The sequence below is a fragment of the Vombatus ursinus genome, unplaced genomic scaffold, assembly GCF_900497805.2.
Source record: "Vombatus ursinus unplaced genomic scaffold, bare-nosed wombat genome assembly UNPS02014784.1, whole genome shotgun sequence".
NCBI lineage: Eukaryota > Metazoa > Chordata > Mammalia > Diprotodontia > Vombatidae > Vombatus > Vombatus ursinus.
Genome location: NW_020954562.1, coordinates 4,949,626 through 4,959,747, shown reverse-complemented (window position 1 = coordinate 4,959,747; position 10,122 = coordinate 4,949,626). Strand labels below are relative to the sequence as shown.

The window sequence follows — 10,122 nt, the reverse complement described above, 5'->3', positions numbered from 1 at the left end:
TTGTGTGGTGGAGGATGCGTCTTAGTAATAAGGGAATAAAGACAGGAATAATTCTTCCCGATTAAGGTTGCCTATGCAAAGTGATAAAAGTTGAGAAATTATCCAGTAGTTTTACTCAAGGAAGACCATTCATCCAGATTACTTTAGGATGTGTGTGTGCATGTATGTGTGCTAGCATGTGTATGTGTGTGTATGTGTGTGTGTATGTGTGTGTGTGTTACTCTTCAGAACTGTAACAGACAAAACAATAAGACCTTTGACCCAGGGTGCCAAAATATAATGTGTGTTGATAATCCTGTCTCGCATTATTAAAAGAATATATTGGTAAGGATGACCATGACCACTATTTCTGAAATTCCTCCCTCTTCACTTGTGCCTCAGAGCATCCTTATCCTAACTGTTGCACCTCTGGTCTTCTGGAATTCTACTCCTCACTCTCTCCAGCAATGGTCAGTCCTTCAACAATATAGAAACTTCCAGATGTACCATAGAGTACTTCCTCTTCACTAGGTGGCTACGCCTTAGGTAAGCTCCTTTCTTCCCATTCCTACAATCCTTGCCTGCCCTAGGTACAAAAAATTCCAAGTTATGAATCTATAACATCATAGATTTAAAGCTAGAAGCAGCCTTAGAGGTCACCAAGTTCACCTGATTTTCAGATGAGGACACTGAAGCCCAGAGAGGTTACATGAATTGTGTTGGGCCGTGAAGCTATTAAATGGATGATGGGAGATTTGAACCCATAGGTGGTGCAGTAGATAGAGTGCTGGCCCTGGTTTCAGGAGGACCTGAGTTCAAGTACAGCTTCAGAAACATATTACCTGTGTGACTCTGAGCAAGTCACTTAACCCTGTTTGCGTCAGTTTCCTCATCTATGAAATGAACTGGAGACAGTAAACCACCCAGTATCATTGCCAAGAAAACACCAAATGGTGTCACCAAGAATCTGACACGATTAAAACAACTCATCAACAACAACAACTTCTTGACTAAGTTTTATACTCTATCCAGTTTCCCACACTGCTGTTAGGACTCTTTATTCTCATCCTTTAAACTCAGGTAGTCAGATTACTAGACTGATCACTTCAAATATTCCCCTCCATTTTTCCATATAGGTATTTAATTCAATTTAACAATTGTTCCAAGAATTGCTTTAGGTGATGGCTGGTTGTTGTGTGTTGTGTGTTCATCCTTTGTTCTCTAACAGGATCATACCATTAGGAAAATGACTTTAAGTGAGAGAAGGCTGTGCAAAGTCACCAGCCTCACTTTTTCCTCTGAAACCGTCTGGGTCCAGTAGGTTGGCAGGTACAAAATCAAAACTGAGACCTTCTCTGCTCTCAAAGAGTTGACATTCTATTGGGGAGAGGAGGGAAAGGGCTACAAAACATACACTAAGTAATCTAAAAACCTTCCTCATAAACAACTTCACAGGGCACCTAAGGAAGTGGGGATCAGAGAGCAGATTTCCCAGCATTGTCAACAAAATCTACCTTCAGGAACCTTTCCTATAGACTTAGATGGCAAAGAAGTCTCAAAAGATCATATTATTTATGATAATAATGATTAACATTTACACAGTGCTCTTCATAATAACCTTTCAAGGTGAGTGCTATTATTATTATCCCAATTTTAAAAGTGAGGAAACTGATGCTGAGAGGTTGTGATTTACCCAGAGTCACTCAGCTAATAAATCCCTCAGGCAAAATTTGAATTCAAGTCTTCTGACTCTAAATCTAGTGCTCTATCTACCTCCTCACCTAACTGCCATGACAAATGACTTTCAGAGGGAAAAATATGTAAAGAACAGGACACTGATTCAATATAAGCATTCTGGTTTATGCTTTATGATCAGACAGCTAAATCCCCATTTTAACTTTTAGAGATCTTAAATGATTTTGGAGAATACTAACAAATCCTCTGGACATTCACCTGAAGCAGAACAATCTAATGTAAGAACTTTGGTAGAATAATTTGTAATGGTTGATAGAGTATTGAGCCCCTCATTTGAGCCATATTACTCATGCTCCATAAGCACTTTTTGGCTGTTTTGCTAAACAGGAGACCAGACAATTTATATTCAGGCTCTCTCAGTCTCTCTAGGATGGGTGTTCTTAACTTTTCTTGTGTCATGGACCCTTTTGACTGTCTGGTGAAGCCCAATGACCCACTCTTATTATTTTTTTAAAAAAAACTTATTCATTAAAAGAAATGCTAAATTTTAGTTAGAAGTTAGTAAAAATAATGGTGTGATTTTTTTTCCCATCCAAGTTCATGGACCCATGAAATCTACCCACAGATTTCTTGGAGATGTGTGGACTCCAGTTAAGAACTCGTGTTCTAGACCAGGTAGTGATCATGTTTTTGATTCTTTTTTTCAATAATTGATTTATTTATTTTTAGTTTTCAACATTCTTTTTTTAGTAATAAGTTTATTTATTTATTTTTTATTTTCAACATTCACTTCCATAAGATTTTAAGTTCCACATTTTCTCCCCATCTTTCCCCTCCCCCTCCCCCAAAATGGCATGTAAATTGATATACTCAACATATACATTTATATTAAACCTACTTTCACATTAGTCATGTTGTAAAGAAGAATTAGAACCAATGGGAGAAAGATATGTAGCCTTTTAATATCAAAGAATACAATATAGGTAGTTAAAATAAAACCTCAATCAAAATTCTTATGAAACAATTGTTAGAGCTTTCTGTATACCACTCCCAGCTAATTATTTTATGTTTCTTTAGCAGGGGATTGGCCACTGAGTCCAGTCATTATGAGCATGCAGAGTGCCACTGATACTATTCTCCACATAGAAGAGGCTAGGGAGCCTGCTTCTGGGAATGTTATAATGACTCCCATAAAAGGAAAATAGCTTGGAGATATTTTGTAGTACTTTGTATTTTGTAGGTATAGGCATTTAGTGGTTCCAATCTGTTCACTATGTGCAGGAAAAGGAAAAGCCTTCTAATTGGCCAGGAGTGCATTCAAAAGGCACCAGCTGAGCAGGGTTCTCCCCTCTTTTTCTGGTTTGATTTCTCTTCACGTAAATTCTGCCTGGCTGAATACATCCAATGAGAAACAATGCTATAAGGGGTGAAGCCTTTGGCCCTCTCCATCCAAGATGGAGATGCAGTCCAGTGACGATGGCCCTTGGTTCTTTGCCTCAGCATTTGTTTTTTCATTTTAGGTAAAGGTAGATGGAGGTTATGACCTTGTTAGTTTCAAAAGGTCAAGAGGGTAAACCACTTGAGATCTTGGATTTTGAGTCCATGTTAGGCTTTACAATTGACCCAGTATCAATGACCAGAAGAATAAAGTGTGACTTTCAGGACCTAACAGAGTTGTACCTGAGATGAGGACTCATTTGGCATTGAAAGGATGTGAACTTGGAGGGACCAATACTTTGTAGGAACTGTGCTATGTGATCCCATTCTCTCCAGAGACCAAGGTGGTATAAGGAAGAGAGTGCCTCCAAGGTACTGTGGGGAAATGTTTATAATTTGGTTCCTGCCATATCTTTGAAGCAAATGACCCTTTTAAAAAGCTAATTGATTAATTTCATAAATGGGGTGTTAGTCACTGGCAGCTAACAGTATATGTGGGAAAACTACACTGGAATGAGAGTTTGAGATAATAGTAGTAGAATCACCCCAATGCCTCAAGGGTACCCCTAAAATCCTGAGAAGAAGATACAGATTATTCAGCTCTGAGAGATTAAAGCCAGAATATACTTGCTACATTTACTTTGTGTATTTTTTTGCATTTATTATCTGTACACATGGTTTTCTTCCAGTAGAATATAAATTTCTTGAGTACAGGGACATTTTATATTTGTTTTTTATATCCTTAGCACCTGGCCCAGTTCCTGGCATATAGTAAACACTTAATAAATTTTCTGCCAAATTTAGCCAAATGTATAGTTACAGTTTAATTATATGTTCTGCTTAATTAAGGGCTAAGCCATAAGTGTTTTTTTTAATCAATGTCATTGAAAAATATTAAAAGACATATCAACTTTCCTGTAGCGAACTAGCGTAAATGGTGTCATTTCTAGAAGTCCTGTCACATGGAGAAATTTATCCAGAGTAGACTGAGTCAAGGCCCTCAATAAGAGAGATTCAGAAAGCATGAACAGGGGACTGAGTCAAGAAATCTACTCAGAGTAATTGGTGAAAGGAAGAAGGCTCCATTCATCTATCCAATGCTCCCTGGTCTGTTTGGCCCTTCGTAAGTGCTCTTTCCATGGCATTTTTTTAAACTGATTTTACTCCTATTTTGAAAGTAAAGAAAACAACTTTCCACTAATCACAGCTCTAGTTAGTGCCTTCCAGACATGGACGATAGCCACTTATGCCCAAGAGCACATATTGTGTGTGGGAAATTGGCCAATAGGTCAGTTTGACTGACTTATTAAAAGCATGAAAACACATTTATTAAGAGTTTATTATGTGAGTAGCATTGTGCTAAGTAGTGGGGATATAAGTACAAAAGGGAAGATGGTTTTTGCCCCTAAGGAGCTTACATCATAATAGGTGGAAATAATACAACTCCCTCATCCCTCCTTCCCTCCCTTCCTTCTTTCCTTCTTTCCTTTCTGCCTTCCTTCCTTCCTTCCATCCTTCCTTCCTTTCTCCCTTCCTTATTTTTTTCCTTGTTCTTCTCACTTTTCATTATTTCTCTAAAGGACTGATTTGTTTTACTTAACAATCATTATTTTAAATAATTGTAAAAATGAGTTTTTTCTTTTAACTTCAAGTAGAAGGTGATTTTCCCCAGGAAGGTTTCACTATTCAAGATATGCTTAGCTATTGACACCTTGTGGCAACCACAACAAAACTAGAGGGGTTAGTTAACTATTTTCCATGACTTCATAGGATTGTAGATTTTGAGATGGAGGAGACCTTAGAGGCTATCTAGTTCAGTTCCCTCATTTTATTGATAAGATATGAAATGACCTGTGCAAGGTCACCCAAGGAGTAAGCAGCAGAGTTACCATTTGAAATCAAGTCTTCTTACTCCACATTCCTCTGTCTTTGCCACCTCATCACACTGCCTCTCTATTCCTAGGGTCCCAATGTACCATAGGGAACTTTCAGGTGAAATACTGTGGTACACACACACACACACACACACACACACACACACACACACACACACACACGAGTCCTCAAATAGAATATGCTTCAAATGCATGATAGTTCTTCTTGCAACCAATTTGATGTCTAATAGGCAATTGAAGATGAGAAACTAGAAGTGAGAAGAGAAGTTAGGGCTGAGTAAGTAGATCTGAAAATCATCTACATAGAGACAATAACTGAAAACATGGGAACTGATGAGATCGGCAAGTGAGGGAGAAAAGAAAGGGACCCAGGGCAGAGCTCTGTAGGACACTAATAATTAGCAGGCATAATCTGGATGAAGATCCAACAAAGGAGACCTAGAAGGAGCAATCAGAGAGAATGGAAGAAAACCAGGAGAGAGTACATTTTGATAAACATTATGAATTATCTAGCCCAGGTAATATGTGGTTCTTTCCACTGTTCCCATGTGGAAGGACAGAGAAGTAGTTGCTCATTTCAAATCACTCAGATGTCTTCTGTCACTGTCTCCTCCATGACCTCTATTTAACTTGAAGGGATGCCCTTTCACCTTGCAAAGGCAAACTCCTTTGCTTGCACAAGTGATCCCATTCCATCCCATCTTTTTCCAGCAGATTGTCCCCTCCATCATTCCTACTCTCTCATTCATCTTTAATCTCTCTGTGTCTAATGGCTGCTTTTCTCCTCTCTACAAACACGTCTAATGTCTCCCCCATACTACAAAACAAAAACAAAACCCCCCTCGGTTGATCCATTTGTCCATTATAGTTGTATCTTCCATCATGTCTAAACTCACCTCAGCATTTTGAAGTCTGGCTTCTTATTTCATCATTCAGTTAAAATTTCTTTCTCTAAAATTCTTAATGATCTCCTCATTGCCAGATCCAATGACCTTTTTTCTAGTCCTCATCCTTTTTGACCTCTCTGCAACTTTTGACACTGTTGATCACTCTCTTCTCTTTGGTCCTCTCTTCTTCCTAGTTTTTCATGACATTGCTCTCTCCTGGTTTTCCTCCTTCCTCTCTGATTGCTCCTTCTGGGTCTTCTTTGATGGATCTTCATCCAGCTAATTATGGATGTCCTACAGAGCTCTGCCCTGGGTCCCTTTCTTTTCTCCCTCATTTGCTGATCTCATCAGTTCCCATTTTTTCAGTTATTGTCTCTATGTAGATGACTGTCGGATCTACTTACTCAGCCCTAACTTCTCTTCTCATCTCCAGTCTCTCATCTCCAGCTGCCTATTAGACATCTTGAACTGGATGTCCATAGAAATCTTAAACTCCACATGCCCAAATCTGAACTCATTCTCTTCCTCCCACTCCAGTCCTCTTCCCATCCTAACTTTCCTATTACTGTCTAGGCTATCATCATGCTTCCAGTCAGCCAGGCACACAAACTCAACCACTCACTCTCTCTCATCTCCCATATCTACTCAGTTATTGTATCTGGTCATTTCTACCTTTGTAACTTTCTACTTAGATATTGCAACTGCCTAAGTGGAAGCCTTCATCACCTCATATCTGGACTATCATAATAGCCTGCTAGTTGATCTCCCTGCCTCAATCTCAGCCTATTCCAATTCATCCTGCAGACAGCTGTCAAGTTGTTCTTCCTAAAATGTAGGTCTGAAATGATCACACATAGGCTTTTCCCACCCACCCACTGCCCCCATTCAATAAACTTGAGTGTTGCTCAATTACCTCTAGGACCAAATATAAAATCCTCTGTTTGGGTTTTAAAACCCTGTATAACCTGGTCCCCATCTACCTTTCCATTCTTCTTATACCTCACTCATCTCCACATATTCTTAATTTTAGTGCCTTCCCTCAGTGACTACCCCAAGTTTATCCTGTATGTGTGTTGATTGGACATACTTATTTTCATGTTACCTCCCACGTTAGACTTTGAGCTCTTTCAGAACAAGGGCTGTTTTTTGTCTTTCTTTGTATCCTCAGGCTTGAAACAATGTTTGGCACATAGTAGGCACTTAAGAAATGCTGGTTGAATGACTGACTGGTTACAGGATGCAGAAATGATAAAAAATACTCAGGGCATCCATAACTACATTTCCACTGGCTGGCTCTCCCTGCACTGTGTCTTTAATTCCATCAGTGGTATAATGGGAATTATGATATGCTATAGCAACAAGGCAATTTTGTTTTACTCTGTTATTAGTGATTCAACATAGCCCTGATATTCAACAGGGACTTGCCAAATGAAAGTCCCTTCTAGAAACATACCCAGCTAAGCTTAAAGGCAAACATGGGGCCTATATGTACAGTTTATGTTTTGTGTGATATTTTCAAGGGGACCAAAATGTTTGGAAAAGATATGCTGGGAAATGTTTTATGGGGTTAATGTGGCTTTATGGATTTAAAAACATGATGCCATTTATGGGAATCTTTTTAAATGAGGTTACATAGGAGGGGCACATTATAAAAATGAATTATGATTCAAAATCTGCTTTTCATGCCTTGGTATATCTAGATGAAATCAGAATAAAGCTAACCAATGATTTGGGTATTTTTTCCCCTGAGTGTAATAATTATTTACTGGTGTAATTTTTTTTAAGGCTTTTAACAGAGCACAAAAAAGTGTGTGTGTGTGTGTGTGTGTGTGTTTTAACTAAGTCAGCTCTTGTCCTTTCAGTATACCATTCTGTTATCCAAGAACAATTAGGTGAGTTCAGGAGAATGGAAGAAATCTGTCAGTGTACCTCTCATAGGAGAAGCCACAGAGAAAAGTGGTCAAAGCTGGGGATTATTTTTATTAGGACAGAGCATGAATGGACCTTGGACCCAAGATGGTGAACCTGCTCTAATTTGCTCTGAGTGATGAGGATTATGTTCTTGAAGTTAAATTGTGGATGGAGAAGGTCCTAGGAAAAGCATTATAAATCTTGTCAAGTCTCCTGGACAAAGATCAGAGCACCTCTTTCTTGCATCAATGCCTTTGCCAAATTCAGCTCACAGTTGGAGAATTCCATGTCTACATCGAAGATGAAAAGGAATAACTATGTCATTGAGCCTTTCTACTTCTACTGTCCTGGGCCAGCTTTCTTCCTGACTCTGTATTTTCTCGTTCTCTGTCAAACCTAGCATTAATGACCTAAGACATGGGCCTTGTACTTTTAGAAAATTTGGAAAGTTATAGCTGGTCATTATGTACTCAATCCAAATTTCCCTTTTAAAAATCTTATTACTTCTGTTTTGGATCATTGGGATTTATTTCAATAAATCCTCTTAATCTTTGATTTTATTTTTTGAAAGATTTTTATAATCACTCATTTATTCATTCATTTAACAAATAGTTTTTGAGAGGCTGCAGTGAGAGGCTCTGGGGTTCGCATCCTGTGCCATCTGTGGCCTGAATGGGACATGGGGGGACTAGCACATAGTTCCGGGGACAGTGGAAGAATTCTGAGCCAGGGGGGCTAGGAGGAGGCAGGGCCTGGGCCGGCAGGCGGGATTCAGGTCAGGGCCGAGTCCGGGCCTGGTGGGAGAGTAAGGGGAGGCCCAGGCCTGGGTTGGCTGAGAGACCTGGCCAGAGATTGTCAGATCCAGGTTCCCAGGTGGAAGGTGAGGACTGGAGGTGTAAAGATGGCTGTTTAAGAACCACACCACCCATAACCAATCATGAAAAGGGCACAGAAATGGCATCAGGAAACCTAGGTCACAGAGATATGAGTCTCTGAAAGGGGTTGACCCCAAGTTTCTGAGAAACATGCGCTTTGCCAAGAAACACAACAAGAAGGGGTTGAAGAAGATGCAGGCCAACAATGCCAAAGCCATCAAAGCACAAGTAGAGGCCATCAAGGCCCTGAGCACCAAGGCCTCCAAGGCCAAGCTCCTCAGGCCCAAGATCCCCAAGGCCAGTGCCTGGTGTGCTGGCCATAAGACGGCCACTAAGCGCCCAGGACCTAGAGTCGGCATCAAACAGCCAGGCTCCAGGATTACGAAGCCTGACTCTAAGGTTGCCAGAACCACTGACCCCAAGGCTGCCAAGTCCACTGGCCCCAAGGCTGCCAAGTCTGCCTCCAAGGTCAGTAAGTCTGATCCCAAGGCTATCAAATCTGGCCCCAAACCCAGCAAATCTGACACCAAGGTCACCAAGTCTGATTCCAAGGCAGCCAAGTCTGATTCTAAGGCCACAAAGCCCAGTGATTCCTAGGCTACCAAGCCTACTGAGTCCAAACCCAAAGATGCTGGGGCTAAAGCTGCTAGTCCCAAGCCTTCAAAATAGATGCTTCAGGACCAAAGGACTTGTTTAAACCCTAAACTACTGGTTTTTCCCAGTCAGGGTATGATTATTCTATTCACTATTTTGTGCAATTGAAGAAAATGGTGAGTCATAAAAAAAACAAAAGCAAATAGTTTTTGAGTATCTATTGGCATACCACATTGCTAGGCCCTGTTGGGGGGAAGGAATATAAAAAAGTACAATACCCACCTAGGATGAGACCTATAGTGGGAGAGCAGGGACTCTTCAACTGGAACCCATGGGTCCCTAATGAGTCTGTCAATAGGTTTTAGGGGCCCTATGAACTTAGATAGGAAAAATTACATCTTTATATTCAGTAACCTCAAGTTGAAATTTAGTATTCCCTTCAGTCATTTACAACATCACTCTGAAAAGGGGTCCACAGTCTTCACCAAGCTGTTAAAGGAATTCGTAATACAAAATGTTTAAGGGCCTCTGTAATGTAGGGTAATTTAGTGAGAGAAAGCACAGAACAAAAATATGACAAGGAACGGATGAGTTAGGCAAATATAGTTGAAATAGATCTAGAGATTATCAAGAAATATATACATTAATAATAAAATGGGACCATCAAGTTGTTAAGAAGGGAAGGGTGATATTGAGACATAGGTTAAAATCCCACATAATTATTCTATTAGCTTTAGAACTCTGAAGGTGAGATTATGTGTCCCTTGAATGGTGTGTCTAGGCAGACATAAACATAATCCAGATTCTACGATGAATCCATGATCTCTTTGATATTGGTATTTCCTACAA

The 10,122-nt window shown here is 39.9% G+C and overlaps 1 pseudogene; it reads left to right on the top strand.

Moving 5' to 3' along the window:
• Window positions 1-8,739: 8,739 nt before the first annotated feature.
• LOC114046582 lies at window positions 8,740-9,411 on the top strand (annotated as a pseudogene).
• Window positions 9,412-10,122: the final 711 nt, after the last annotated feature.